We start from the raw sequence: 26539 nt of genomic DNA, 5'->3' as shown, positions 1-26539 counted from the left end.
GAACAGTCCAAAGATTTGATCTCCCAATACATATATTTTGGACAGAAATGAGCTGGGGCCCAGAATTGAGTAGGAGTAGAAAACCAGGCTAAATTGCTTTTAGGAAACTGTGGTTGAATGATTCCAAGCTTTTTGCTGAAACTAAGGCTCATCTATTTCAACTTCGTTATTCTTCCAGTGATACTGTGTATGCCAGTGAGTCATGGAATACCAGTTTCTAAAGAGCAAGTTGAAGATTATTTGAAAGGGAAATGGAGAGGCCTTTAGTGGGAATGAGTTTGCTACAACATACATAATAACAACCAAAAATTGCATGGAAGTAGCATAAAGGATCTCATGACCTCTCTGGGCTATAGTTTTGCTCATTCATAAATTGAGGGAGTTAATTAGCTGACCACTTAAGGTCCCTTTCAGTTTTAATATATGTTCCAACAATCAGAAATTTGACTCTGAAAGGAAGTGAGGCTCCTTTGCTGTCGATGTTCATCCTCTTTTCTTGGAGAGGACCAATGACATCGTGAGAGTGATGTCTTGACTTGCATGTGAATTGGACTCGAGTGAGGAAAATATGTGCAAAGTCATTATCCTCCAGTCATAGGAAGTCCAGTGGCGTGACAAAGGCCAAGAAGACTGGAGATGGTCCAGGATGCAGTGAGTGACCTTGGTTTTTCCCAGGTCTCAGTTTGTCTAAGGCCATGCCCATTCAATGAGTAAAGGTGAGGTAAGAGTTGAAACAAAAGATGGCTCAATTTTCTATCGCAAAGATGTCAGTCTGGAAGGCGAAGACTCTCAGAGTTTCTGGCCAGAATTGAAAATAAGTGCTTTATTTACACTCATTCTAAGCCATCAAAACCAGAACAATGAGCCTGGGTTGGGAGTGATTATTTGCCATTTAATGAAAGCCAGAGTGATTTGGGTTAAAAGCTGTGATGTGGTTAGAGTGAAGGATGAATACCCACTATGATCTACTTATCTCCCTCAAATGTCAAGAGATCTGAGGGAAGGTCCAAGCATGAGGTAAAAACTCCTCCTCTCTCCCCACCAGTGAAGAATTTATAGGAAGATAAGGACAAAAGTCATACAAAATAAGAAAATGTGGTTGGGTTGCTCTTTGTCCTGTGGGAAAGAGTGTCCATATTGAGACCACAGATCATTCAAATACTGAAGAATTGTAATTTCCAGAAAACCAATCTGGAATATTGTGTTCAGTTCTAGGTGATATATTTGAACAATGTTGACTAGTTAGAACCTATTCAAAAGAGGGTGACCAGGATAGTGAAGGACTTTGAGGCAATTCCATAGAAAGATCAGTTGAAAGCACTAAAGATGTTTGGCCTTGAGAAGAGATGACCTAGAGTTGAAGAGTGGAGCTGTCTTTAAATATTTGTACATTTGGCAGAAGTATTAAACTTGTTCCATTTGGCCCCATAGGGCAGAACTGAGAACAGTAGATGGAAGCTGTAAATAGGAGGCTTTGGGCTTGATATAAGACAAAAGATTTCCTAATCATTAGGGCTTTCAAGAATTCAAATGTGGTCTTTTGTAAAACAAATCAACACGTTGTCCATGTATGAAACTGATGCCTCACCTTGCACCTCCAGTCTACCACTTCCCTGCTAAGAGATGGCTGGTATGCTTTATAATCAATACTGTGACGTTAGTGGTGACAGAACTGAAAAAAAAAGAACAAAAATAAAACAAAAAGTGCAGAAAGAGACAAATAGAGTGACTTTAATAATGAAAATAGGTAGCATTTATATAGCACTTTAAAGGTTTGCGAAGCACTTTGTAAATATCTCATTTTGTCCTCCCAACAACCTTGGGAAATAGGTGCTGTCGTTATCTCTGTTATACTGATGAGAAAACTGAGGCAGACGGAGATTAAGCGATCTTCCTAGCGTGACGTAGCTAATATGTGTCTGAGGCTGGATTTGAACTCATCTTCCTAGATCTAAAGCCCTTTTTACCACCTTGTTAAATTATACACACACACACATGCACACACACACATATATATACACACACATACATATATATTTAAAGCTGTATAGTAGTTTCTTATGCAATCTTATTTTTCTTGTTCTTTGTGTATTAAAATGTTTGTTGATGATCGTTAAATTAATAATGAAAATGAAAATTATAAATAGCAAAAGTCTATAATTGTAAGCTAGATAAGTACTTGTTGAGATGTTCTAGAGGGGATTCTGAGGTCTGGGGTAGAGCGGATGCTCCCTGAGATAACGTTTAGCACCTAGTACGGTGCTTGGTACATAGTAAGCCCTTAATAATTGCTTGTTGATTTGATTGATCTGTCTAAGGTTAATATTGCATCTACTTTGAGTTCCAGCCTACATGGCACTGGGGTGAGATGAAGTGGAGTTGTATAGGGAAGGGACTGGGTTTAAAAATACACTGCTATTAAACTGACTAAGTGAAGTCACCTTGGAGTTAACCATTGGCTGTAGAAGCTACATGGCACTCAGCACAACTTCTTTGGTCTTTTCTTCTACCCTTTCATTCTCTCACCCTAGCCCCTTTTTCTGGATGAATTTTTGCACTTGAAAATTTCAAATAGCATTTTATTTATGAATCATCCAGCCTACCAGTAAATCTTACTATTTGCAAATCGATGACTTTATTGATACAAGAACTTAGACGTAACCTTGAATGTAGCCCATATATACTGCCTATTATTCCACTGTGTAAAGTATCTAGGCTTTTAAAGAGGAAAGCCTGTGAATTAATAAGAAGAATCAATATTTGCTACAATTCTTAGTTAACTCAGAGTATTATAAGGGAAAAAATAGCAAGGGGTCAAGTTGCCTGATTTGTAAATTTATCCATTGATTAAATTTAAAATATACTCCCAGGCTTGTTATTCTTCAAAAAATTCCCTGGAGTCAGGAAAACCTGAGTTCAAATCCAGCCTCAGATACTTTGTAGTTAAATGACTTTGGACAAGCCACTTACCCTGTTTCCTCATCTGTAAAGTGGGGATAAATAATAGCACCTATCACCTAGTTTTGTTGTAAGGATGCAATGAGAGAAAATTGATAAAGTGTTTTGAAAACTTTAAAGTGATATATGAATGCTAGCTATTACTATTGTTTTTAATGTGTTTTGTAATAGCTCATTGGTTATTCTCAGCTTCATTATCCCCATTTAGCACTGTGCCTGGCACATAAAAGGCCCTTCATGAATGTTGATTGAGTTTACAAATAAAGAAACTGAGATTTAAAGAGAGTTTGAGTGGAAATATTTGAGGTAATAACCTGAAATATCTGGTAACTAAACATGAGTGAAACCATCTTATAGCTAAGATTCTTTAAGTTTCTGTAAATAGTGTTTTTAAAAATTATGTTCCCATAAGAGCTTAGATTTGCAGTTTGGAAAGAGATGTACTGACTTTGAAAGAAGGCAGCTTGTAACTAGAAAAAAATGTCTATGTCCATGTTTATTGGGTAGAGTTCAATAGTCTTGCTTGCTGTGTTGTATGTAGCAGGGGTTGCTAAAGAATGATTGTCTACAGATGACTACTGTACTTCACCCACCTAGCTGTGAGAATGCTGTGAGAATGAGTGTGAAAACTGAAGAGAATTCTGGTAGTCCAGCTTCACTATTCCTGTGTGGGAACAGGATTATTTCTTACTGTCTTTAGCAGCTAAATGAGAGGAGGAAAGGGAAAAATAAGTGAGGGCTATGGTGAAATAAATCAAGGACATCCAGAAGACCCAAGTGGGGTAAATAGGTTACGTGTGATTGAAGTAAAGAAATCCTACAATAACAAGAAAGCTGATAAGTTTTTTTAGGGCTTTTGATGCTAAGCTAGTCTGAAGCACTAGAGTCCTGAAAAGGGTCTGAGCCTACGCGAGAAATTCAAGGTGGATTTAAAGATGTATTCTTCTCAGATCAAAAGAGTAAATAGTTAAGAATTAGTGAGAAAAATATTAACATGTATAATGTGTCTTGTATAAGTGTATCCTTTTCAACAGTGCTTCTGATAGAATTCTATTTTTATTTTTTTAAATGACAATTGAGTGAAAAAGAATGCTCATTTTACATATCAAACATGCCTATGTCCAAAGCCCCAGTAGATTTTTAGCAAATGGTGTGTTGGCAATTTAATCTACTTGTAGGTCAAATATGAAGGGTATTTGAAAAACAAAGAAAAAGCAGCTTTTTTTCTTAACACTGAACTTGCCAACTTCCACCTGTGTAGGAAGGGACAAGAGAAGCATCACACAGGTGACAACAGAAATCATTGTCTTATGGTTAGTTTATTCAGTTTCATAGAGTCACAGTTTCATAGAATGTTGAAGTTGGAAGAGACCTCAGATATGAACAAGAATTCTCTTTAAAATATCTTGTGCAAAAAAATGATCACAATTGTACAGTACAAGAAACTATCATGAACATGAGCTGCAGACCCCTGAATCCTGAACTTAGCAATTAAAAACCAGTGCTCACAATATCAAGGCAGACTCTTTATAATTCTCTTTATAACTTTCCTACTTTTTGTTCCTTAGTTTTTATGTGGCTAAATTTAATATTGTATCTATGATTCTTACATATGTATGGTTTTTACTATGCATCCACTTTGGGTTTTTTTTTTTTTTTGGTAAATAGTATTTTATTTTTTCCAATTACATGTAAAGATAGTCTTCAACATTCATTTTTTGTAAGATTTTGAGTTCCAAATTTTTTCTCCCTCCCTCTCATCCCCCCTCCCCAAGATGGCAAGCAATCTGATATAGGTTATACAAATGTAATCATGTAAGCATATTTCCACATTAGTCATATTGTGAAAGAAGAAACAGAAAAAAGGAAAAAGCCACAAAAAAACCAAAAAACAGTGAAAATAGTATGCTTTGATCTGCATTCAGACTCCATAGTTCTTTCTCTGGATGTGAATAGCATTTTCTGTCATGAGTCTTTTGGAACTGTCTTGGATCACTGTATTGCTGAGAAGAGCTAAGTCAGTCGTAGTTGATCATCACGCATTGTTGCTGTTACCATGGACAGTGTTCTCCTGGTTCTACACAACCACTTTTGATGTGTACACGTAGACTGCAGAAGAGATTGAACTGATTTATAGAAGAGAAAAATTTCAGATCTGAAGCAATCAGTAGCATCTTGTATATCTGTTGTTATCTTGAGAGAATGATTTGATGGTAGGGTGATAAATTATTCTTAAATCTAGTTATTAACTTCTATATTTACATATTATGGTCTATAGAACAAGAATGACTAGCATCATCCCTCACACCTGGAGCTGAACTTTCCTGAGTACCAACTTACCTAGTTCGTTATCTCTAGCAGTACCATATCAGATCATGCTTCATCTCCCATCTAGTTCTCCACTTTGGTCATCTTACTGTCTTCCCTGTTTTGGCCATGTTCCTATTCCCTTTCCCCCACCTAAAAGAGTACCCTGGACCTCTGTATATGTTGACCAAAGTCCAGGAAGTAATTAACAGCAAAACTTTAGAACTCTAACCCTGAGACTGAGTTGTCTTAAATTGAGAATGCAAACTCATCCAACCCACTGTACTTAGCTCTCACCAGATCAAAGTGTCCTTCATGTCTGATCTAGACATCTACCCTGGCTATTTCAGATCTACTTCACTGTTGGCTAGAGCAAGATGTTGGCAGTTGATAATTCTATAATTCTCCGTAAGATAGATTACTGGATTGTAAAGTTCAGAGCTGGAAGGGACCTTATAGATCACCTAGTCCAGCACCTTAATTTTGCAGATGAGGAAATCTAGACCCCAAGGGTAAAGTGACTTGCCCAAGGTCACACAGATTGTAAGAAGCAGAAATAGGATTTGAACAGGGTATCTGATTCCAAATCCAGTTATTATACTATGCCTCAATTGTACTCTACCACATTGCCTCATACTGTGCTTTCATTTTTTTTCCCCAAATAGATTACAATCTAAGTATAGGTACATATTCTGAAGATAAAAAGAAATTATTCTTGCATTAATTCATTCAAGAAATATTTACTAAGTATTTACTAATAGGTATACAAAGGTAAAACATGACACAAATCCCTTCCTTTCAGGGCCCTCTATCCAACTGGGTTCAAAGTTGTAAGATTTATATGTAGATAAGTATATTACAAAGTGGGACTTAATGAAGGTAAAGGGAAGATTCAGAAAAGCACTTTAGGAGAATTTTGAGGAAGGAGAAGACACTTTAATTTGGGGGTTGGAAGGTTTAGGAAAGCATCCCCTAAAGAAGTGGTTGGTGTGCTGAGCCTTTCAAAAAAAGAGAATGATATTAATAGATATGAGGAGGGAATGCAGTCTCAATATGGGAGATGACCTGTTTGAATGCATGATGCTGGGATAAAGGTAGCTGTTTATTTTGGCTGGAATGTAGAGTATGAAAGAAAGCTGAAATGGTCATTGAGAGGCATATTATGGGAGATAGTTGAATACTAGGCTAAGGAGTTGGTTCTTGTTTTTAGAAGAAATGGGGAGCAACTGAGTTTTTGATCTGGAGTGTTATGGTCAGACCTATATTTTAGAAAGACTTATTTGGGCAGCTATGTAAAGGATGGGTTGTGGAGGAGAATACCATGAGAGGGGGAGACACTCAAGACAGAAAGATCAATTAGTAGGTTGCTGTAATAGTACAGGTGATAAGGGGAAGAGGACCTGAAGAATGGTGGAGCAGAGTAGAAAGAAGGGGATGGAGGCAAAAGATGTTGTGGAGGTCAAATGAACAAAATTTGGCAGCTATTCAATTATGGAAACTAAGAAGAAGGGAAGAATCAAAGATGACTTAAGATCATGAATCTGAGTGGTTAGAAGAGTGGTGCTCTCCAAGGAAATATTTATTTTCTGCCATTTTATATTGTCCATATTTCTTCAGTTATTAGATAGGAATATAAATGTGCAGGCATAAAGAGAATTAAGTAATTCAGTGAGCCAGAATGAGTCTTTGATGGAAAGTCCAATTCAAGGTATTTAATTTTCTACCTATTTGTTTCATCATTTTCCTTTATAAATTTTGTCATTCTATGTGTACTTACCCCATATATATGCTTATGAAGTCAGCAATCAAGCCCTAATTGACTTGAAAGTATCTCATATTTGTAGTTCTTAAGGAGATAGCTTCTTATCCTAGAGACAGCAGAGAGCTATAGAGGTTCTTGACTTCCGCCAATCCTTGAGTAATTGTTTAATTTTCAGTTCTTGCAGGTCTAAGAATTTAGATGTGGGAAAGATTTTACACAACCTAAGTTCCCCACATCACGATTTGACATATCTTTTACCTTCGTTCTGAGAATTGTTGCTTTGTGACTTCACTTTGTTGAGAAGCAGTAATTCTTTTTTCTAGGCTTAATAACTACTTTGTATGGATTATTCTAGTCAGATTTTTATCCAGTTACTTAATGGCTATTTAATTATTCCCTCTTCCATTGCCTAATGCTCTCTCCCAACTGTTAAGCGGTTCTTTATGACTATGACATTAGCCTCTCTTAGTGACTCCCTCTGTACCCTCTGCTTACTAATCTTACCCACAAACTTTTACAGTTGACAGAATTAGGTTGTTAAAATGTTAATATGTTTCAACATAATAAGAATGAGTATAAGGAAATGTAAAAATTTAAACATCTAAATTTGTGAGGAAAGCAGGAAGTCTGAACTCGCTGCATTCATAGAAGTTCATAAAATTTTTTTTTTCCCTCTACAGTTGTCATTTCCTTTAAAGGCCCTTCATGAATCATAGAAAAGATTAATTGGCATCAGAGAAAATTTCATCCTCTAACAACTCTAAAGTGAAATCATTCAGTCACTGGATTACTTTTCCATATTTATACACCAAACTTCAGCAATTCTCTATGAAAATCACTGTCTTGATTTTTATCCTCCATTATGCATGTGAGAAGATTCCTTTCTCTTCTACTTTAATCCTAATTCTTAGTTGTTTCATATTTTTCACTCCATGATCTCTCCACCCCAACTTTTGCTTTCCATCTATTTCACGTCATTAGCATATGAACAATGTGAATTTAGTGCACTGATTTCAGAGTTCTTCCTGGTAGAATTCAGTAAGATGGGTAGGACCAGGATGCTTCAGTATTGTTTGTTTATTGCATTTTCAGACGCAGGATAGAGTGGGGAGGTGTGGGGTAGGAATTCAGGTTTCAGAGAGAAAGGTAAGGAAAGCTAAATTACAGTATTTCACATTTTTATTTGTGTGTCCTTTATAGGCTTGCCTGACTCAGGCTGTTGTGTTTGTTCTTTGTTCTCAAAGATGACCATGACATCAAGATGATGTGACTTGCAGTTGACTTTGATTTGAGTGAGAGAGGGCTGTGCATGGTCACCAGCCTCACTTTCTTCTCCTCGTGACTCAGGCACATGAAACAATTCATCCGTTTTACATACATTTAGTGAGGAGTCTGATGCAATTGAAGAAGCTCTAGATTTGAACCTGATTGAAAATGCTAATGTCACTTACTCCTCGTGTACCCCATTCCAATATGGATCCCCTCTTTCCTTTTTTTGTGTTGGTCACCCCCCCTCCCCCTTGCCCCATTAGATTGTAACCTCCTTTAGGGCAGGGGCTGTTTTTATCAGTTGTATAACTAGTTCTTACCTCAGTGCCTGGCATATAGTGGGCATTTAAGAAATGTTTATTGGATTGGATTGAAAGAACATCAGAAGAGTTATAAAGAAAGTGTTTGGTCTAGTCTCAGTGAAAAATATTATTGCCTGGTGTAACAGTAAGTTCCCCCGGCATGCATAAGAGGGCCTGTTGTGCAGGTTCTTAGATCTGCTTTTCTAAAAGGAAAGCAACTTTTGAGGGGTCAGCTATCACTTTAATCAAGCACATATATCATTCACTTAATTCAGGGGGAAAACGTCAGCACCCTGAACTTCAGAGAAAATGCAAAGAAATAATAGTCAACAGACAGGGCTTCCAACTGTCTGACCATAAGCAATACATGCATCACAGATCAATAGGCAGATCCTGCTGTCTGACCACACCTACATAGTTACCAGAGAGAGAAGCACCAGTATCTGAGTTTTCAAAGTCAGAGGGCTCCTTAGTGGCTACCCAGTGTCTCATCTGGCCAAACAAACGCTTCCAATGAGTAAGCCCCAAAGTAAAGCCTCACCTCAGAGTAGTTATACTTTTCAGAGCTTGATGGCCTAACAACCCTTGAGAACCAGGGTATTAGAAATTAACAAAAGGTGTGGGCCTCCCCTTATCAAGCTTCCTTTAACGGGCAAACTCATCAATGGGTAGGGAAGATCTTTAGCTCTTTAATTAGTGTTACACCTGGTTGGGGCAGGAATCAAGAAGGTTTCTTATAGGAAGTAGCATTGAAATTGTGTTTTAAAGGATAGGTGGCAATAAAATAGGTAGAGAAGAGAAAAAAGAAGGTTCCAAGCCCTAAGAATAGTGTAAGCACTATTTTCCACACAGGTGGAAAGTTAAAGGATATGTTCAGGGAACTTCAAATAGTCCAGTTTGTCTTGAGTATAGAGAATGTGGATGGGTTGAGTAAGAAGTTGCATTGGGAAGATATGGTGGTGTCAGATTGTGGAGGGCCTTCTGTTTGAGCTTTGCTAAGAGAAAATGGGGAGCCACTGAGTATTTTTGAGTGGGTGTGTGGATAAAGGAAAAGGTTATTTTAAAACTGTGAAGAATGAATTGGGGAGTCAGTTAGGTGGCTCAGTGTTTAGAGCACTGAGAAATGAGGAAGATCTGAGTTCAGATAGGGCCTCAGACACTTAACTAGACACCAGGCCTTCATTTCCCTTAATCCACCGGAGAAGGAAATGGCAAAACACTCCAGTATCTTTGCCAAGAAAACCCCATGGACAGTATTAGTGTGCTATGGTCTATGGCATTAGGAAGAGCTGTACACAACTGAATGACTGAAAAAACAGCAGAATGAATTGGAGGTGAGTACACACAGAGGCAATATGACTTGTTCTGCAGCTGTTGTGATAGCTCAGCTAAATGTTAACAAAGGCCTGACTAACAAGGCGATAGAAGGACCCGAGGAGTAGCCTTTAAATAGATACAGAATGAATGGTTGATAACCAGAATCCATCCTTTGCCCTTCTGTGTTAATCCTTGAACTCTCCTGCCTTTCCCATGTAATAAAATTTCTCCCTGCACATTCTCTTTGGCTTTCCTGATGTTGCCTATAGATTTGCTAATTTGTATTGATTGTGTATCATCTGTGTAGGTGGTATAGAACTGAGACTTCCAGCTCAATTAAAAAAATTATTAATGAGCATTCAGCAGGGCATCACAGAATCCTAGCTTTAAATTTGAAAGGACCTTAGATGCCATCTAATCTGGCTCTCTTATTTTATGGAGCCCTGGAAAACCAAAACCCAGAGAGGCTAAGATGTCACCAACTTCACAAATGTTGGAAATGGCTTAGCTGGGATCTGAACCCGGTTTTCCTGACCTAAATTTAGCACTCTTTCTGTATTCTATGAGAGTAACTTTCCATATCAGTCCAATTAGGTCAGATTTGAAACTGCTTTTTTTTTTAAGAACAAGAAACTTTATTCTGCTACCAAAAAAATACCACCCTCGCTAAACTTTGTCGATCAGAGCAGCTAATTCACACATTCTCTTTTCCCCTGCAACCTCCTTCCTACTTCCCTCTCTGCAAAGGACATTGTCCTCTGCTTGACCGAGCAAAGGAGGCTATCCTCCTACTCCATAACTCAAAACTCATCAGCATTATTCTTCATTCTCTCATCCTTGCTCTGATATCTAGGGAAGAGATGGCTTTTCTCTTTACTATGGCCAGCCCCATTTTCCTATCTCCATCCTTTCACGCTGGCCTGGCATGGCCTCCTTTCTTACGTCTGCCTTGTAGGATCCCTTCCTTTCTTCAGGGCTTATTCCTGGTGCCATTCCCTTTGCTCCAAGGAGAGCCTTTGCCTGTCTCCTTAGATCTAAGTCCTCCCTTCCTCCTGAAATTTCTTTGTATTTGCTTGTCTGCGTATGTGATGCATTCCCCCATTAAAATGTAAACTTGTGAGCTTACTGCATTTTTCTTTGTATGCCTTGCCCTGAACTTGGAGCCTTTCATGTGGTTAGCATTAAATAAATGCCTTTTACTTGAAATTAGTTGGTATTTTTATTATCAGTGTTTTCGAATAGATTTTGATCTTTATAACAAATTTCTAAAATAGAATTTAATCAATAAACTTTTTCATAAAAATTGTGATATATTAAATTGTTCTAATGCTTTTTATTTAGAATACAGCAAAAGTGCTATTTCTTAGTGTGTAAACGAAACTTTTTTTTAATCGATTCACAGGAAAAAACTTACAAGAAAAAAATGGTTTTATTTTCCCCTTTTCCCTCTAAGAAATTTCATCTATAGAGGTGTTTGTCACCCAGCAAATCCCTTTTCTCATAAGAAGAGGTATAGTAATAAGGAACTGTAATATTGAAACGGACTGAAGAGGAATGTGGCTAACCCCAAAGGCTAGGGATTAAAAGTGTGCTGTCAGTATTACTAAATGAGGGAATGAAAGTAGACCCTGTTTCACCATGGAACCTGTCATTAATGTTCACTGACTCCTCCTGTTCTGACACCCTGTTCTATGGGTGTTTTTAGGCTGCCTCTATTGGCCAGCCTTCCTCATGGTGCCACCCATGGAGAGGTTGAAGAAAACAGTACAGTGGGGGCACGTAGCCTGATCCGGGTCAAATAAGGGGAGGAGTGAAAGGAATGAAAGACTTATTGTGGTCTTGTTGACACGGTGATGCTGGTCATCTTTTGCCCTGTGCTGGTGACGATTCAGTATCTCAAAAATACCCAACTCCAAACCAATTTCTTCTGGACATACTAGACCGCTGTACTATATACTCATACAACTTTTTTCTTTAGAAATCTATTTAATTTGGAGGGTTTTTTCCCCTTATTTTCATGCAACACACATGCATAGCTCTTAAATAATTATGACAAATGGCAGAAAGAGCTAAGGAATACTGCATTCATAGAATTCCATGGGATATACAAAACAGTCCGTATTTTGGATTGTACATAACAAAGGAATACTTTAAATATATTTTCTAAATACTGTAGCAGCCAAGACAGCCTACCTTATGACATAAGAATGTGCTTTAGGGAAAATAAATTGTGTGGGGAGTATCCATTTTCCTTAAAAATATCACTGAATAAGACAAATAATTTTCATCTTAATATACTGATTTTATACACAGTTTTATGCAATACCCTTTCTTAAATCAATACAGCCACAAAAGGTGAGAAGATTCCTCTTCTTTTTCTTTTTTTTGGGGAGAGGGGTAAACAATTGCATGGAAATCTAGATGACTTTTCTTCCCCCAGATTTTTACCTGGAAATAGCTTTTTAACTAAAGAGGGAATAGGTTTGGCACTTCTATATTGATGTCACCAGTGTTAATATTTCTTGAAATCTCAGGAAGATTCATATTTTTGACTACTGATACTGTATGAACTGGAACTCCTGCTAAACAAGCCTTGGGTTTCTCAAGCTTATTTTGTGCATCAACTTGAGTTACAATTTCATTCGTTTGCCTCTCAAACCATTGCTACCATCACCATTTTTACCAGAATATTGTATATGGAAAACTAACTTCTGTTCACAGACATTTTCAAAACACTTATCTAGTGTTCTCATAAATACTAACACACCAAATTTACTTTTTGAAGACAAAAACATAATATGGCAAAATGTATGTAAATCAGTTTGTTGTCAGATCCACCTATTAGCAGGCCTTTTTTCTAGAAAATAACAAGCATTTTTATTTTTTTTAATGACAAATGGAAAGTTTCCTTAGTTATTTGTTGCTGTGTGTCTTCAGTATAGGGCTGGTAAAATTGGAGAGCTGGAGTTCCTCATGATTGTTGAAGATGAAAATTGCTTTGATCATGGTGGAGCTAAGGGCTAGAGGTGGCATGGTGTGTCTAAGTGATAGAATTGTGGTATAATGGGAAGCCAGATCAGCCTTTCTGCTTCAGGTATTTCCCTTTATCTATGCACATGACCCCAAAGAGCAACCTTTCCACTCTTTGTGGAGGCTCAAGCCTCTAATGTGTCTAAGAGATGGACTTCTATTAATTTGATAAAAGATCCTTCCCTTCAGGTAGTCTGAAGACTTCTGTGAAGGCTGTGGCTATACTTAGAATTGGTCTCATTTACCAGAGGGGCTTCTTTACACAAATCTAGTAGTCTAGCTTATTAGAAAGAATAAAGGACTCTGTGTCAATAGAACCTCAGTTCTATCCTGGCTTCACTGCTTACCAGCTGTAGGTGGGCAAGCTACTTAAACCTGGAGCTCCTAAATACCTCACAGAATTGTTCTCAAGATAAACCAAGATAACGTATGACAAGGATGGGGGACCTGCAGCCTCAAGGCCACATGTGGCCCTCTAGGTCCTCAAGTGCAGCCCTTTGACTGAATCCAAACTTCACAGAACAAATCCCCTTAATAAAAGGATTTGTTCTGTAAAACTTGGACTCAATCAAAAGGCTGCACCCAGGGACCTAGAAGACCACATGTGGCCTCGAGGCTGCAGATTTCCCACTCCTGATGCATGAGGAAGAAGGTACTTTGAAAGCTATAAAGCACTATATAATATGAAGTATTATTGTTAATAAATTGTCAAGTCAGGAGTTATGATGATGATAATAATGATAATGTTGCCCTGTCCGCCAAAATGCTACACATCTGTATGCAGAGGTGTTAAGAACAGTAAGACATAGAAACGCTGGGGAAAAATGGATGCGGAAGTGGAGAGAGGAAGATGAAAGCAGAGAAGGCTTGGCAGGTTCTGAGATGAGCATGTAGGGGAGGCAAACTCATATTTGGCTGTGTTGCTGTTCTCTTGGATTATGTCTATCAGGGTAAGTCATTACTCTTTGTCATCATCCTTTGAAATAGTTCTAGCTAACCTTTCAAAGGGACTGAGATAGTTAGGAGTTACGATAGAGTCTCCAAGAGAAGAAGCTATTTTCTGAGTTACTTGCCATAGGGTCAGTTGAAATCAAAGGGAGTCCCTGATAAAAGTAGAAAATACGACACCCCTGATGCAATAAGAAGGAATGTGGCATTTTGACTAGAACTCTAGACTTGGGGTAGGGAAGACTTATTTGGACATTCTCTAGTTGTGTTATCCTGAGCAAATTACTTAAGCCTTTCTTTGCCTCAGTTTCCTCATCTTTGAATCGGAGAATAAAAATGAGTACCTGCTTCACAGAGTTGTTGTGATGATCAACCTTAAAGCACTCTATAAACATAGTCTTTTATTATCTAGTCACCCAGGATCTCCTAAAGGCTCATGGCTTTCTCTTTTACTTTAATAGTGTTGGTATCAAAAAATAAACTGGAAGCAGATAAGTCAACCTGATGACATTAGACCACTTCCTTTTAACTTCTCTGAATGTTGTTAATATTTAATACCTTCTTCCATTCTTTCTAGAGTCTCAATTATAATCACAGAGTCATAAACTTTTAGAGCAGTAAGGAAGGCAGCTAAGAAGAGTTCATCTAATCCAGCTTCCTTCTGTTGAATATGAGGAAACCTAGGCTTTGAGAGAGAGATAAAGTCACTTGTCCAACTTTTTGCATTGTTGTCTACAGAACCATCCATCTGGGCCTTTTCCTGAAAGTTTTTGATGATAAGTTCATGAGTTTCTCAAGTTTAACTTTGATGAGGAGTTAATGGGTTTCTCTAGTTTATCTTTATTTAAGAGGGCATCTAGCTTGGCCTGGAAGGATGACGTCAGATCTCCTTCCTTTACTCCTCTCCTCTCATTCCAATAGTTGCAGTGTGAGAATGAGAGAGGCCTCTGCCACCGGAGCTGCTGCTGCTGAATCTGACTGCGGAATTTCAACTCTGTCCCATTGCTGTTCTCTCCTTGGGGCTCATGGCTGTATTGGTTGTGATTGCTTCTGAGAGGATAAAGGTTATGATCACACATGTGTTGACTTAGTGGAGATAAGGTTCTGGTGAAAATGAAATTAGACCATTTCAAATTCTCCGTCTTTATTTCTGTGAAGAATATCGATTTGTTCCCAGAGTCTTCTGGTGATTGCCTCCCTTGTACGAGAGCTTAATTGCCAGCATTAAAATGAGTTCTCTTACTACAGGGTCAGAATTGAATCATGCAGTGACTGAACATACGAGCCTGCCTATGGAATTCTGGTTCGTGTGGTTTTTATTTTTGCTGGGTCAAGTTGTTCGGGAATAAGGGAAAGCAGTACAAGGTGATGATATTTCAAATTTGTGCTTTGCTTTTGCGTTAATTTTCCTCCTGAAATGCACAAAGGTGAGTCTAGAGAATGATTATTTTATTGGTTAGAAGATTTTCTTTATTAGAACTGAAGAAATAGTTAAAGTTTTGTTTTTGCTTAATGTGTAGTTCCCAAGTCACATAGTTCAAGTAAATTGGGAACCTAATTTGGATTGGGGATGTGGGGAATGCAAATGTTTTAGCTGAGTTTTCCATTATATTCTAGAAAGCTATTTCTTCTGTCAATGGAGATTAGCTCTCACCAGTAATTGGGAAATATTGGCTTTTCAAGAAATATTGGCCTTTTGTTAGTTAAAGCTACAAGAACTCTCTAACTCTTAATATTTTCTTTTACATAAGTCATTTTGAGAGTTAATTAAATGTTCTCTTCACATCTTAAGATGAAAAATTAGCACATGCACCTAAATAAAACCATGGCTGACAGGAATAGGAGCAATACCACAGGAATATATCTTTTTTTAAAGCCTTGTTACTGAGTTGAATATTTAGTTTGAAATAAAAAAACCTCAGTTGCCTTCTCTAATTTTATAAAACGCAGTGAAGAATTTAATTTTTGACCTCTGAGATTTTTTAGGGGGGAGGGTTTGTAGAGTTATTGATCCAAAGAACATTCCTTTTTGGAAAGGTATGAACTTTATTTTCTTTTCAGAACAAACCAAGGTGGAATGTAATAGAAATGTAACATAGTCTTTTACTCACATTAAGCAAACTCAGCACTATCAATAATGAGAAGTTAAAGAAATTGTCACTAATTTTGAAATTAGATAGTTTAATCATGCGATGGCATCAGTGTGAGAAATTAATAAAGGGAGATTTTACTTTCTTTACCAATCAAATCAAAATATAAATAAATGTTAGACTGGAATGACGTTGGAATCACCTATCTAGCACAGGCAAATGGGTTTCATGGTCAATTACTGGAGGACTCTTCCAGTCCTGTGATTGATTTTCCAGCTGTTATTTTGAACTTAAAGTTCATGAGTAGAGGTTAAGTAAGCCTGTTTAAAAATACTATTCTTCTGAGGCAGGCTTTAGTTTTCTTCCTAAAATGTAGACTTTGGTCAACATTGGTAGCAATCTGTTAGTTGTAGACAAATGTTCTTTACAATTGTATTGAATTCTTTGGCAGTTTAGGACAGACCTTGTGCCCCAAGGCAGTCTCCAGCGTCACCAACATCATTCTTCAAGGAGTTTCTGCTTCAGAACCTGCTGTCAACACACATAGGGTTCCAATTTGATTTAATCAGAAGTCTGAAAGGGAAATGAATGGAACGAAGAGCTTGTTTTAGCCACGCTTACATCCTAGTTTGACACATTGATAATAAATGTGATAGATGGGCAGATTAAAGTTGTCAGACTTATCACCCTAGCGAAAAGCAGCCTGACATGTAGTAGACAGAGGACCTTACTAATAATCTGTGCACTATTCCACTTTGGCCTACAATGTCAAGTTATTTTTTTGCTTCATTTAACCAGGCCATGCCTAGTCTCTCAAGTGACAGTAGGAAGGAAACTTGACAGTCTCTGACAGTGCTTAAACTTTAGGGGATTCATCTGTGAAATGAGAGGTTAGATTAGGCGACCTCCAAGGCCCCTTATAATTCCAAATGTGATCCCACGTAGGTAGTGGCTTGGTAAAGCACTAGTCTTCTCTTTTCAGCTGCAGTTTTTCTTGATAACACTTCTAAAAGAAGCATTGGTACTCTACCAGCAAGGTGACGCTGGCCTTTCTCTACTTTTTGCCTCTTTCTCAGGGTACTTATGTGAACTAGTAGAAGTATATAGTTATCCCTTCCACATCACCACTTTCCCTATCATGGTTTCCATAAGAAATTAAATGGGAAACTTTGGGGAGTTTTGAGAAAGTCGAAGACAGCACATGAAGGCCAGCAAATGATACAGAGGCTATAACCAAATGCTTACCCCAAATTTTACAGTAAGGTGTTGTAAAAGAATATGTGTGTGTGTATGTATGTATGTATGTATGTATGTATGTATACATGTGTATGTATTCTGGTAAGGGGGGAGCAAAATTTTTATGAGGATTTTCCAGATCATGGGAGTGCCATCCCCCAGACCCCTGCAATGTGGAAGGGATAACTCCTACTTTTAAGGGAAATAAAGGTCTCATCTGAGGACAACAAACTTTTTCAGGGTAACTCGCTTTCATTGAATGTGTTTAAGAGAGCAAAAAGTTTATTAGCCTTGACTCATTTTCTTCCAACTTCCTTATTTCTGTTGAAGACAACAGCATCCTCCCATGTCACTCAGGTTGACAACCTTGACTTTTCCCTACCCCGCATCACATGTCTAGTCAATTGACAAGCCTTAATAAATCAACCTACATAATATCTCTTACATATATCCCATTTTCATATCCACCTCTTAGGCTCCTAAATATCTTTTGTTTTTGTCTCCAACTCTCCACTTATACAGATGCTACCTTAAGATGGGACTTCATCTCTTTTTGCCTATACTATTTTAGTAGTCTCCTAATTAATCTCTTTCCTTTCAATTTTTTTTTCCATTTTCCTCCCCATAGCTATAAAAATAATCTTCCTAAGGCACAGATCTGATCATGTCAATCCTTCACCTAAAATCTGCAATGACTCTCTTTTGTCTCTAGACTCAGCCTGACCAAATCGTAGAATCTCAGAGTTGGAAGGTGTCTCAGAGACTGTCTAGTCCAACCTACACCTGAAAAGAACATAGCTTGGTAGTGCAGTGGATAGAGTACCAAGCTTGGAATTAAGAAGACTTATCTCCGTGAATTCAAATCTGGCCCCAGACACTGTAAGTGTACATAGTGTAGCTATGTGACCCTGGGCAAGTCACTTAACCCTGTTTGCTTCAGTTTCTTCATCTGTAAAATGAACTGGAGAAGGAAATGGCAAATCAAGTATCTTTGCCAAGAAAACCCCCAAATGGGGACACGAAGATTTGTATGCAATTGAACGGTAACAACACCTGAAAAGAGTCCCTTCTACAATGTACCCAGCATGTCATTATCCAGCTTTTGCTTAAAGACCTACAGTAAAAGAAATCAAGAGCCCTTTGGCATTTAAAATCTTACCCAATCTAGCTCCAGATGACTTGCCAAATTTACTTTGTTCTACTCTCATCTGCTTTATGTTTCAGCAAAACTGGTTAGCTCTATGTTCCCCAAACTCAGCCTTCCATTTCCCATTGTTATCTTCTGCACAGGTTGTTTCCTATTCCTGCAGTTCACTCCCTGTTTTTCTCAAGTTCTTAAAGCTTTCTCTTCCTTACCAATTCCTCTGAAAACTCTTTCCTGATTCCCTTGGTTGTAGATGGTTTTCATTGTCCTAAAATTATCTTGTACTCTCTTATCTGTGTCCCCATTGTATGTCCCTCCCTATCAGAAGGGAAGGCAAGGACTGTTTCCTTTCCACCTTCAGTTATTCACACTTCCTCAACACATTATAGGGACTTCACAAATATGTCCCTGAAATCACTGATCTGATACTTTATTTCCACTACTAGTGAGTTTTTCTTTGGAAAATTTTGAAAGCCACATGAGTAACACAATTCAGTTGTAACTGGACTACTCAAAACTTCATTTTCATAGAGAAGGGCCATGTCCCAAACTTCAGAATGTTTAGTTCTACAGCCTACATACAAATAAGATGGACAAACTACAGATTAGTATTGCTGGCAAAATTATTGAACAGAACAGATTTCTTAGAAATGAAAGCAGGAGTCAGGGTAGGCTCCGGTAACAATGCAAATTAACTTCATTTTGCTTTTTGGATAGAGTTGCTAATGGATAGAAGCAAAACACTGTAAACATGGTATTTATTGATTTCAGCAGGGCTTTGGTGAAGTGTCTTATAGTATCACTATAGATAAGCTAATAATAATAACATGGCAATACTGTTAATATTATGAGATATAAACTTGTGGGCTACATATCAGTCCAGTGTGGTGAATTCCTTACTGTCTGAACAAAAAAATCTTAACTTCACAACAGAAATTATTGATATGAACCAGAAAGGAATTCTCTCCTTGTGTTTCACATCATTCTTTCTGCGGCCGTGGCCTATTTTGTGTTTTTATTGATGATTTGGGTGATGAATTTGCTGTTTTGTGAGAGGATACTACTTGTGTGCTTCTCCTCCATAATGTTTTATGGATTACCTTGTGATCTACAGTGGTATTGTCCTTAGCTTCCATATCTTTCCATTTGGCAGAGGTCAACTGTTTGGTGGTGGAGGCAGTTTCTGTGTTTGGGAGGCTTCTCACTGTGACTTTGCAGAAGTTAAACTTTCTGGGAGGTGCAGCTAGGTAACACAATGAATAGAATACCGGGCCTGGAGTCAGGAAGACCTGAGTTCAAATTCAGCCTCGGAAACTTCTTAGCTGTGTGACCTTGAGCCAGTCACTTAACCCTGTTTGCCTCTGTTTTCTCATCTGTAAAATGAGCTGAAAAATGAAATGCCAAACCATTCTAGTATCTTTGCCAAGAAGACCCCAAATGAGGTCCCGAAGAGTCAGACATGACTGCAATGACTGAACAGCTGCAAAACTTCCTAGGAAATATCAGTAGAATCAATGTCTTTGCTTTACCATTTTGCCAAGGTTAGAGCTATTCTAATTATATATGATGCCTTTTCATATTTATTTTTTTCTTTTAACTAGCTATTTGTTTCTTCAGAACCAGCTTTTTCAATTTCCTTACTAAAATGTGATTCCCACAAATGAAGACAGTTTTCCAGATGTTGTCTAACCAGAGCAGAGTATGGTAGGGAGTATCACTTCCCCTTTTTTTTGGTAGCAATGCCTTTCTTAATACTATCTAAGCTCTTCATGGTTGTTATTATTTTGTTGTTTTAGCTGCCATATATAGGATTCTACTGACTAATATGGACTCTGAAGTCCACTAAAACTCTTTTTCAGACATATACTAAAATCAGTGGGGTTGTTGTAAGTTTCAGCTTGGGAGGTAGTTCTTACATGAGGAGGTTCATCTAGTGTTACACCCACCATTGAAAGTACTTACAGTTAAACTGAGGTTCCCAACTGGACTAAAAACTGTGATTTTCATTATTCTCCATCCCCTTTGCTGTCACTCAACTATCATCATTATTGGAATCAAAAGGGCAGGCACTAGACTTAGGACTGTTTTGTATTTTTAACTGTTTCATGAATTGCTGTGGGGGGAAGAATTCACTTAATAGTCTACCTTCCAGTTATGAGATTCTCTGAATGTAACTAGGCTCACCCCTAAGTTAGAGATGCAGTCTGTCAAACCCATGATTAGAAGCATTTCAGATAGTTTGTGATATTTGGGCACAGCACCCAATTACTCAGCTCCTTGGCCATGGTGATAATGCTCTGAAAGTAATCCTGTTTGGCTTAGTATGAGGAATCATTTTTCTGTGAGTTAGGTAATGCAGTGGATGGAATGCTAGGTTTGGAATCAAGAAGACCTGAGTTCAAATCCAGCCTTAGATATTAGCAACCTTGGGCAAGTTATATAGTTCCTATTTGCCTCAGTTTCCTCATCTGTAAATGAAGATAATAATAGCATCTCTCTCCCAAGGTTGTTGTGAGGATCAAATGAAGCACTTAGCACAGTGCCTGAAACATAGTAGGTGCTATATAAATGCTAGCCATTAGTATTAATGGTATTGTTATTATTATTATTATTACGCTCTATACTGATTAATATTTAATTGGTGTGGGTTTCTCCTCTACACATGCAAGATCACAGCTCCTCTAAACCTTCTCATTCTGTATGATTCTTAGTTTTTCCATACATCCCTCATAGAAGATCTACCCAGATTGGATATCCCTTATGAAAAAATATGTTTCTGAATTCAGTTCACAATTTCCTGTTATTAGGAGTTTCCGCTTATATGTTTCATCAGAATTTGATTAATTATGCATTTGTGAATAATCATTATTATTAATTAATATATATTACATGTTAATAATCAGAATTACCATAACTAATACATATCTTATTTGGTTTGCAAAGCATTTTGTATCCATTATCTCATATGAGCCGCACAATAACTCTATGGGACAGAAACGATGGATATGTTTCCTTCACTTTGTAGATGAGTAAACCTAAAGATTCTGGAAGATTAAATGACTTAGTAATGCCCCCACAACTAATCAACATTTGTAGTCTGATTTAAACCCAGGTCTTACTGACTCTGAGTCAAGTTTACCTTTATTTTTTCTCAAGAAAGAGAGATTCCAACAGGTGGAAATGCAGAGGATGGACATTCTAAGCATGGGGGATAAAGTGGATGAATGTATGGGGAAAAAGTTGGACTAGAACATTAACTGTGTGAAATGAAATAATATTAGAAAATAGGTTGGAATCAGATCATACAGTTCTTTAAATATCAAGCTGAAGACTTCATTTTTATCCTAGAAGCAAGGAGGAGCTATTGTCGATTTTTGAACTAAGGAGTGATGTGTTGAAATTTCTTCTTTAAGATTTTTTTGACACCTGAATGGAGGATGGATTGGAGAAGGGTGAGATTAGATGTAGAGAGAGCAAATAGGATGGTATCACAAAAACCCAGGAAAAATATGATGAAGGACTTAACAAATGGTTAATGCTGGGCATGTGAGTTGTGAGAGGGAAGGAAGTAGATATGACAAATATTTCCCATCGGCAGGTCTTAGCAATTAATCTTTGTAGGGAATTCAGGAATTGGAGAGCCAAAGATGAAGGTACTCTGAGTAGTAATTCAGTCCTTTAGGTCAGAATGTTAATGAGTTATCTGTTTGTTGCTGAGTCAATTGGAAGTTTGTACCCTTTGCACCTGGAAACTGCAAGAATGACACCCACCACAGCTTCTCCCCAACTTACTTCATCTCACATTCCAGTTTGGTGAGAATTTGCGCATGCTATTTAAAGATTTCCCTTCAGCCAAGCAGGCATGTGGCCGAGGCACAGTGGGAAATTGATTAATTTTGTTTCAAGCCACCTTCTGCCTTTGAAATCTTGTGTGACTAAAAAACCCTCCGCTCTGACAAAGCACAAAGTGAACATGAACAGGAGTCGTGGGTGGGCTGTGAAACAAAGCCATGTTAACTAGAAACTACAGCTAGCTGAGATGGATGGGGGCTCTCCCTACCACTAAGGCAGAGTTGGCACAGGGACTTGAGAGCAGTTTACCTTGCTGAGGGATTCCTTTGGGCACTGCTCTCTTTGCTCTTCTTGCCCGTTGCTTCATTTGTATTAGATGGGAGACCACATGCTTCCCAGGCACTTAGTCAATAGGCTTTATTGAATGTTTACTCTGTACTCGCCACTGTTCAGAGGTATTCTACAGAGAAAGGAATGCTGATCTTAGAGAGTTTGCAACTTCATTGGAATTTGGGGAAAGAGGTAGGGTGTGGAAACAGGGAAAAACACCAATACTGGGAGAAACAATCCAGAAGTGAAAAAATTACGTCTGTTGGGAGCATGCCTTCATTAGGATCCTTTTTGCGCTTTGGTTGTCAGGAGTAACAGTTTGTTTATTTTAAGTAAAATTCTTGCAGGAACTAGTTGAGTGCTTGTTATATTTATGAGTAAGAAATTTAAAACTTCTGGCTTTAAGTTTACTTTCACTGATCATTTTATTGAAATAAAGCTAAAAGAATGCAACCACTTTAAGAGGTTGATCCTTGATATAAAGTTTTGTGCTTCCAGTGTGGGTAGTAGTTGGGAATATTTTGGTCAGAAGAGTTAGCATAATTCCAGTCCTCTGTTTCTCTTCCAATTGCCCCATGTGTAAGAAGATCAAAATATCAGTCTCCAGTGGTTCTCCGTCAGAACGCTTTTCTCAGCACCAAAGACTTGTAATCTCACCTTTTTGTATGACACACGAAAGACTTCAGTCCTCTCTACTCACATGCTTGTCAAAGAGTTGTCATGGCAGTTAAGAAGATGATGACAGATCTCCAAAAAGACCTGTTACAACAGTTTGGACAGATGTGAAATGATGACTTCTGATTAAAGGCTTCTGATGGATGATGTCAACTATGGGCAATGCCATCCTTCATGTGGGTCCTCCTCCTTCATCCCCTTTCACTTAAACAATGTTAAATGCAGAATAAGACTTGTCTGTTCTCATTCTGATGAGTGGAAGGTGGTTTATAGAGTTGGCAGTGCTTGCTTGCACTATGGCTTAATAATGACAGGGCACTGAACTTGCTGAAATTGTTACCCAAGTATGGGTACCTGCAAGTGTGTGAACTTCAGGGAGAGTGAGAGCCATGATGCCAAACAATACCTATGTTTTGACTTTGCTTGTTTCTGTTTTGTTTTGTTGTGGTTTATTTGTTTTTAGTCCAACATCTCTGTTTATGGTGGTTGTGTGTTGGGATACTCCAGTTTAAGTCTGTTGTGGGAGTATGGTACTGCAGAATAAATGAAGACTAATAGTCATACTTTTGAAATCTTGGAGTTAGTTTCATAACACTCAGTGGTGTCTAGTAAGTTGATATTTTGCTTTTCCAGATTTTTGTATTTTAATGACCTTACTATTTAAAATCATCTGAGGATCAGCCATCCCTTTTTGCATCTTTGAAATGTGTTAATCTTTGTGGAGTATAGAATATCATGATAAATGTTGATGGTTATTGAAGAGCCATATTTAAAATATTTGGAATTGGTAAAGTACACAGTTATAAAGGAGTGCCAAGATGGCCTGTGGACCTTCACTTTTACTGCTTCAAGAAGACTTCTAAATGTTTCCACCTTGACCTTTTGTGGAAACAAAAACACATCTTAGAAGATCTGTTGAACAAAGCAAGTGGACAGTTCATGGGGGTAAAAGCAGATAAGAATTTGATATATCTATCAGTATGAAAAACAATTTAATAGAAATGGAGGATAGGAGAATAGGAAGATGATTAGCATCATAAATTATTCTTGAGTGAGATTTAATATTTATTTTTGTTAAGGGCAAGAAGGTTCCTTCTGGCTCCCATTATGGAAATTACATGAGAAGTAGGTAGATCACTGGATATGAGTTTGCTCTGAATGCTTTTATCCCTTCAGAGAAGAGCTTAATTGGAAAAATACTATTTTTCCCTTTGAGATATAAGAAGCTTGACTCATCTTTTTTTGGGAAAAATAATCATGTTTTTAACCAGTTCTGTGCATTGGAGTTATCAGGTTAATCATAAAAATGCCAACTAGCAACACTGTTCAAAGGCTTGAGAATAATAAGAATGAAGAATGAGGGTGGGTAGGTGGGCAGGGTGTGAGTTACTTCACTTAATGAAAGTCTTTGAGGATTATACCAGAAGAAAATGATAGTGTAAATTAAAATGCAGATTTCTCATGTGTTTTTCTTTTAATTATTCTAGCACCAAAAAGGCTTTGTCTAAACAGAACAAAACCTGTTATGCATCATGTCAGAAGAGTTTTGGAGTTGCTCTGAGGACAGTTTTGCATTTTTAAATATCACATTATCTTTGGATTAGTGTTGGCTTATGACCCTGGCTTTCAGGAAGTGTTTTGACAGCTGACAATGATAATGGTAGCTCTTATTTCCATGATAAAATATGTAGTGTCAGTGGTGATGCTGTAATAAAAATAAAATAAATATTGGTTGTGGTTTCAAAGCTATCTTTATCTTTATAATTACATCCAGGCTCATTTGAAAAAAATGTGAAACATTTTAATTGCCAAATTAACAACACAAGAACAGTCCTTTAGGTGGAATCTTAATTCATTTTGACACTTTGACTTTTTAAATTTCTGTCAGTATTTGAGCCACTAATAATTTCATGTACTGTCCATAGTCTTTGTTATGGTCTCTATTAGACGTGAAAGATTTTATGTGAGTGAAGGTGTGTTAAAAGAACAGGTATAAAGATATTGAGGTTGCATTTTTTAATAGTTATTTGTGATGATGGGCATAATTTTCTTTTTTATGTATGAAAGTCCTATGAATTTGTACCCCTTGTGAGCAGAAAGAAAATAACAGGATCCTTGAAATCAGGAGTTGAGTATCTACTTACTTCTGAGAAGCATCTAAATGGAAAACATCTAAATGGCACAGTGGAGAGAGTGGAGAGAGTCAGGAAGACCTGAGTTAAAATGGAGCCTCAGACACTTATTGATTGTGTGACCCTGGACAAGTCACTTAACCTCTAACTACCTCAATTTCCTCAACTGTAAAATCAATCTCATAGCACCTACCGCATGGAGTTGTTGTGAGGATCAAAAAAAAAGTATTTAGTACAGTGCCTGACATGTAATAGGTCATTTACAAAAGCTTGTTCCCTCCCTCGTATTGCCCTCAATAGTGTTATACGTTGGGCAGGCACTCAATTAGTGCTTTCTGAATGAATGAAGTAGATAAAGTTAACTAACAAGCATTTATTGAACACCTATCATTGTGCTGGGCAGTATTGAATACATTAAAAAACCAACATAATCCCTATTTATAAGGAATTTACAGTTTCATTGAGGATAGAAGACATACACTCAGATCCATTATCACATTATTTAGTACAGATTGAAACATTTTTATGAAAGCCATTTCATCTGGTGTGATTCTTGCTCTACATTTTTCCTGAAATCCTCCATAAAATATGAACCTCGTGCACAGGTGGCCTCTCTCTAGATTTTTTCCTATGTGGTGCCAGTGTAGTATGTGACCTCCATTATTTATCACCCCTTTAGTCTCTATGCATGACTAGCCCTCCTCACTTTTCTGGTCATGCTGATCTTCGCTTTCATGCCATTTTTTTCTGTATGTAGGTCATTGCTAATTTGGTATAACCTACTTCAACTATTATGACTGTATCTAGACATATATATGTACATGTATATACACACATGTGTACAATATATACACCTATATTCACACATTCATATGCATACATATATATGTATATTTGTAAAAATATGTATACATCCTTATGCCCTTCGGATCATGTGTAATTTGAGTTTATCTGAAATGGTGGTATTCCATGAGTCATAGCCATATAGTGTCGTTGGGGAAATATTAGTATTAAAAAGAGAAGCGTTTGTGACTTTGATCTCCTTGGGGTCCTTTAAAGCACACTTCTTCCAGTGTGGTCAGATTCAAATAGAAGTGGATCCCTGCATCCTGTGTATTGTCTCAAATTGAGATGATCTATGTTGCATAATATTTTCATTTATTTTGTTAAACAGTTCTCAATTACATTTCAATCTGGTGAGTTTTGTGGGCCAGGTCTCTCAATGGACACCTCTTGTCAAACACTGG

At 37.6% G+C, this 26539-nt stretch overlaps 1 protein-coding gene and 1 pseudogene across 8 annotated transcripts in view; one reads left to right on the top strand and one right to left on the bottom strand.

Moving 5' to 3' along the window:
* The window catches only part of LDLRAD4 (low density lipoprotein receptor class A domain containing 4), a 587101-nt gene that overhangs the window by 163598 nt on the left and 396964 nt on the right, over nucleotides 1-26539 (top strand). Inside the window, exon 1 of one of the 8 annotated variants that reach the window (XM_072604177.1) lies at nucleotides 4644-15320. The exons of the other annotated variants lie outside the window; for them this stretch is intronic. The gene's annotated coding sequence lies outside the window, so the exon portion shown is untranslated. Of the gene's footprint in view, nucleotides 1-4643; nucleotides 15321-26539 lie in introns of those variants that run through there. 8 annotated transcript variants of the gene reach the window in all.
* Nucleotides 12382-12921, bottom strand: LOC140502449 (AP-3 complex subunit sigma-1 pseudogene; annotated as a pseudogene).

This window comes from Notamacropus eugenii, chromosome 4 (assembly GCF_028372415.1).
Source record: "Notamacropus eugenii isolate mMacEug1 chromosome 4, mMacEug1.pri_v2, whole genome shotgun sequence".
NCBI lineage: Eukaryota > Metazoa > Chordata > Mammalia > Diprotodontia > Macropodidae > Notamacropus > Notamacropus eugenii.
This window is presented reverse-complemented; position numbering and strand designations above follow the sequence as displayed.